Genomic DNA, 6,464 nt, shown 5'->3' on the forward strand with positions numbered 1-6,464 from the left:
GGATAGGATAGGATATATGATACTATAGGATGGAGAATACGATATTATAGAGGATAGTATACGATAGAGGATAGGATAGGGTAGAGGATAGGATAAGATAGATGATAGGATAGGGTAGATAATAGGATAAGATAGAGGATAGGATAGAATAGAGTACAGGATGGTATAGAGGATAAGATAATAAAGAGAATAGGATAGGATAGAGGATAGGATAGGATAGAGGATAGGATAGGATAGAGGATAAGATAATATAGGGAATAGGATAGGATAGAGGATAGGCCAGAATAGAGGATAGGATAGGATAGAGTACAGGATAGTATAGAGGATAAGGTAATATAGAGAATAGGATAGGATAGAGGATAGGACAGGATAGAGGATAGGATAGGATAGAGGATAGGATAGGATAGAGGATAGGATAGGATAGAGGATATGATAGGCTAGGATAGAGGATAGGATAGGAGTGAGGATAGGATAGGATAGAGTACAGGATAGAATAGAGGATAATATAATATAGAGAATAGGATAGGATAGAGGATAGGACAGGATGGCGGATAGGATAGGATAGAGTACAGGATAGTATAGAGGATAAGATAATATAGAGAATAGAATAGGATAGAGGATAGGACAGGATAGAGGATAGGATAGGGTAGAGGATAGGATAGGATAGAGGATAGCATAGGATAGAGGATATGATAAGCTAGGATAGAGGATAGGATAGGATTGAGGATAGGATAGGATAGAGGATAGGATAGGATAGAGGATAGGATAGAGGATTGGATAGGATTGAGGATATTATGGGATAGAGGATAGGATAGGATAGGATAGGATAGAGGATAGGATAGGATAGAGGATATGATAGGATAGAGGATAGGATAGGATAGAGGATAGGCTAGGATAGAGGATAGGATAGGATAGAGGATAGGATAGGATTGAGGATAGTATAGGATTGAGGATAGGATAGGATAGAGAATAGGATAGGATAGAGGATAGGATAGGATAGAGGATAGGATGGAGGATAGGATAGAGGATTGGATAGGATTGAGGATATTATGGGATAGAGAATAGGATAGGATAGGATAGTATAGAGGATAGGATAGAATAGAGTACAGGATAGTATAGAGGATAAGATAATATAGAGTACAGGATAGTATAGAGGATAAGATAATATAGAGAATAGGATAGGATAGAGGATAGGACAGGATAGAGGATAGGATAGGGTAGAGGATAGGATAGGATAGAGGATAGGATAGGATAGAAGATATGATAAGCTAGGATAGAGGATAGGATAGGATTGAGGATAGGATACGATAGAGGATAGGATAGGATAGAGGATAGGATAGGATAGAGGATAGGATAGGATATATGATACTATAGGATGAAGGATACGATATTATAGAGGATAGTATAGGATAGAGGATAGGATAGGGTAGAGTATAGGATAAGATAGTGGATAGGATAGGGTAGACGATAGGATGGGGGATTGGATAGGATTGAGGATATTATGGGATTGAGAATAGGATAGGATAGGATAGTATAGAGGATAGGATAGAATAGAGTACAGGATAGTATAGAGGATAAGATAATATAGAGAATAGGATAGGATAGAGGATAGGAGAGGATAGAGGATAGGATAGGATAGAGGATAGGATAGGATAGAGTATAGGATAGGATAGAGAATAGAATACGATAGAGGATAGGATAGGATAGAGGATAGGATAGTATAGAGAATAGAATAGGATAGAGGATAGGATAGGATTGAGGATAGGATAGGATAGATGATAGGATAGAGGATTGGATGGGATAGAGGATACGATACGATAGAGGATCGGATAGGATAGAGGGTAGAATAGAGAATTGGATGGCATAGAGGATACGATACGATAGAGGATAGGATAGGATAGAGGATAGGATAGGATAGAGGATAGGATATTGTAGAGGATAGGATACGATACAGGATAGGATAGGATAGAGGATAGGATAGGATAGAGGATAGGATAGGATAGACGATAGGATAGGGGATTGGATAGGATAGAGGATATGATAGGATAGAGGATAGGATAGGATGGAGGATAGGATAGGATAGAGGATAGGATAGGACAGAGGATAGGATAGGATAGAGGATAGGATAGGGTAGAGGATAAGATACGATAGAGGATAGGATAGGATAGAGTACAGGATAGTATAGAGGATAAGATAATATAGAGAATAGGATAGGATAGAGGATAGGACAGGATGGAGGATAGGATAGGATAGAGTACAGGATAGTATAGAGGATAAGATAATATAGAGAATAGGATAGGATAGAGGATAGGACAGGATAGAGGATAGGATAGGATAGAGGATAGGATAGGATGGAGGATAGGATAGGATATATAATACTATAGGATGAAGGATACGATATTATAGAGGATAGTATAGGATAGAGGATAGGATAGGATAGAGGATAGGATAGAGGATAGGATAGAGGATTGGATAGGATTGAGGATATTATGGGATAGAGGATAGGATACGATAGGATAGGATAGTATAGAGGATAGGATAGGATAGAGGATAGGATAGGATAGACGATAGGATGGGATAGAGGATAGGATAGAGGATAGGATAGAGGATAGGATAGAGGATAGGATAGGATATATGATACTATAGGATGGAGAATACGATATTATAGAGGATAGTATACGATAGAGGATAGGATAGGGGTAGAGGATAGGATAAGGTAGATGATAGGATAGGGTAGATAATAGGATAAGGTAGAGGATAGGATAGAATAGAGTACAGGATAGTATAGAGGATAAGATAATAAAGAGAATAGGATAGGATAGAGGATAGGATAGGATAGAGGATAGGATAGGATAGAGGATAGGATAGGATAGAGGATAGGATAGGATAGAGGATAGGATTGAGGATAGGATAGAGGATTGGATAGGATTGAGGATATTATGGGATAGAGGATAGGATAGGATAGGATAGGATAGTATAGAGGATAGGATAGGATAGAGGATAGGATAGGATAGACGATAGGATGGGATAGAGGATAAGATAGAGGATAGGATAGGATAGACGATAGGATGGGATAGAGGATAGGATAGAGGATAGGATAGAGGATAGGATAGAGGATAGGATAGGATATATGATACTATAGGATGGAGAATACGATATTATAGAGGATAGTATACGATAGAGGATAGGATAGGGTAGAGGATAGGATAAGATAGATGATAGGATAGGGTAGATAATAGGATAAGATAGAGGATAGGATAGAATAGAGTACAGGATAGTATAGAGGATAAGATAATAAAGAGAATAGGATAGGATAGAGGATAGGATAGGATAGAGGATAAGATAATATAGGGAATAGGATAGGATAGAGGATAGGCCAGAATAGAGGATAGGATAGGATAGAGTACAGGATAGTATAGAGGATAAGATAATATAGAGAATAGGATAGGATAGAGGATAGGACAGGATAGAGGATAGGATAGGATAGAGGATAGGATAGGATAGAGGATAGGATAGGATAGAGGATATGATAGGCTAGGATAGAGGATAGGATAGGATTGAGGATAGGATAGGATAGAGTACAGGATAGTATAGAGGATAATATAATATAGAGAATAGGATAGGATAGAGGATAGGACAGGATGGCGGATAGGATAGGATAGAGTACAGGATAGTATAGAGGATAAGATAATATAGAGAATAGAATAGGATAGAGGATAGGACAGGATAGAGGATAGGATAGGGTAGAGGATAGGATAGGATAGAGGATAGCATAGGATAGAGGATATGATAAGCTAGGATAGAGGATAGGATAGGATTGAGGATAGGATAGGATAGAGGATAGGATAGGATAGAGGATAGGATAGAGGATTGGATAGGATTGAGGATATTATGGGATAGAGGATAGGATAGGATAGGATAGGATAGAGGATAGGATAGGATAGAGGATATGATAGGATAGAGGATAGGATAGGATAGAGGATAGGCTAGGATAGAGGATAGGATAGGATAGAGGATAGGATAGGATTGAGGATAGTATAGGATTGAGGATAGGATAGGATAGAGAATAGGATAGGATAGAGGATAGGATAGGATAGAGGATAGGATGGAGGATAGGATAGAGGATTGGATAGGATTGAGGATATTATGGGATAGAGAATAGGATAGGATAGGATAGTATAGAGGATAGGATAGAATAGAGTACAGGATAGTATAGAGGATAAGATAATATAGAGTACAGGATAGTATAGAGGATAAGATAATATAGAGAATAGGATAGGATAGAGGATAGGACAGGATAGAGGATAGGATAGGGTAGAGGATAGGATAGGATAGAGGATAGGATAGGATAGAGGATATGATAAGCTAGGATAGATAATAGGATAGGATTGAGGATAGGATACGATAGAGGATAGGATAGGATAGAGGATAGGATAGGATAGAGGATAGGATAGGATATATGATACTATAGGATGAAGGATACGATATTATAGAGGATAGTATAGGATAGAGGATAGGATAGGGTAGAGTATAGGATAAGATAGTGGATAGGATAGGGTAGACGATAGGATGGGGGATTGGATAGGATTGAGGATATTATGGGATAGAGAATAGGATAGGATAGGATAGTATAGAGGATAGGATAGAATAGAGTACAGGATAGTATAGAGGATAAGATAATATAGAGAATAGGATAGGATAGAGGATAGGAGAGGATAGAGGATAGGATAGGATAGAGGATAGGATAGGATAGAGTATAGGATAGGATAGAGAATAGAATACGATAGAGGATAGGATAGGATAGAGGATAGGATAGTATAGAGAATAGAATAGGATAGAGGATAGGATAGGATTGAGGATAGGATAGGATAGATGATAGGATAGAGGATTGGATGGGATAGAGGATACGATACGATAGAGGATCGGATAGGATAGAGGGTAGAATAGAGAATTGGATGGCATAGAGGATACGATACGATAGAGGATAGGATAGGATAGAGGATAGGATAGGATAGAGGATAGGATATTGTAGAGGATAGGATACGATACAGGATAGGATAGGATAGAGGATAGGATAGGATAGAGGATAGGATAGGATAGACGATAGGATAGGGGATTGGATAGGATAGAGGATATGATAGGATAGAGGATAGGATAGGATGGAGGATAGGATAGGATAGAGGATAGGATAGGACAGAGGATAGGATAGGATAGAGGATAGGATAGGGTGGAGGATAAGATACGATAGAGGATAGGATAGGATAGAGTACAGGATAGTATAGAGGATAAGATAATATAGAGAATAGGATAGGATAGAGGATAGGACAGGATGGAGGATAGGATAGGATAGAGTACAGGATAGTATAGAGGATAAGATAATATAGAGAATAGGATAGGATAGAGGATAGGACAGGATAGAGGATAGGATAGGATAGAGGATAGGATAGGATGGAGGATAGGATAGGATATATAATACTATAGGATGAAGGATACGATATTATAGAGGATAGTATAGGATAGAGGATAGGATAGGATAGAGGATAGGATAGAGGATAGGATAGAGGATTGGATAGGATTGAGGATATTATGGGATAGAGGATAGGATACGATAGGATAGGATAGTATAGAGGATAGGATAGGATAGAGGATAGGATAGGATAGACGATAGGATGGGATAGAGGATAGGATAGAGGATAGGATAGAGGATAGGATAGAGGATAGGATAGGATATATGATACTATAGGATGGAGAATACGATATTATAGAGGATAGTATACGATAGAGGATAGGATAGGGGTAGAGGATAGGATAAGGTAGATGATAGGATAGGGTAGATAATAGGATAAGATAGAGGATAGGATAGAATAGAGTACAGGATAGTATAGAGGATAAGATAATAAAGAGAATAGGATAGGATAGAGGATAGGATAGGATAGAGGATAGGATAGGATAGAGGATAGGATAGGATAGAGGATAGGATAGGATAGAGGATAGGATAGGATAGAGGATAAGATAATATAGGGAATAGGATAGGATAGAGGATAGGCCAGGATAGAGGATAGGATAGGATAGAGTACAGGATAGTATAGAGGATAAGATAATATAGAGAATAGGATAGGATAGAGGATAGGACAGGATAGAGGATAGGATAGGATAGAGGATAGGATAGGATAGAGGATAGGATAGGATAGAGGATAGGATAGGATAGAGGATATGATAGGCTAGGATAGAGGATAGGATAGGATTGAGGATAGGATAGGATAGAGTACAGGATAGTATAGAGGATAAGATATTATAGACAATAGGATAGGATAGAGGATAGGACAGGATGGCGGATAGGATAGGATAGAGTACAGGATAGTATAGAGGATAAGATAATATAGAGAATAGGATAGGATAGAGGATAGGACAGGATAGAGGATAGGATAGGGTAGAGGATAGGATAGGATAGAGGATAGCATAGG

Source organism: Halictus rubicundus, unplaced genomic scaffold (assembly GCF_050948215.1).
Source record: "Halictus rubicundus isolate RS-2024b unplaced genomic scaffold, iyHalRubi1_principal scaffold0103, whole genome shotgun sequence".
NCBI lineage: Eukaryota > Metazoa > Arthropoda > Insecta > Hymenoptera > Halictidae > Halictus > Halictus rubicundus.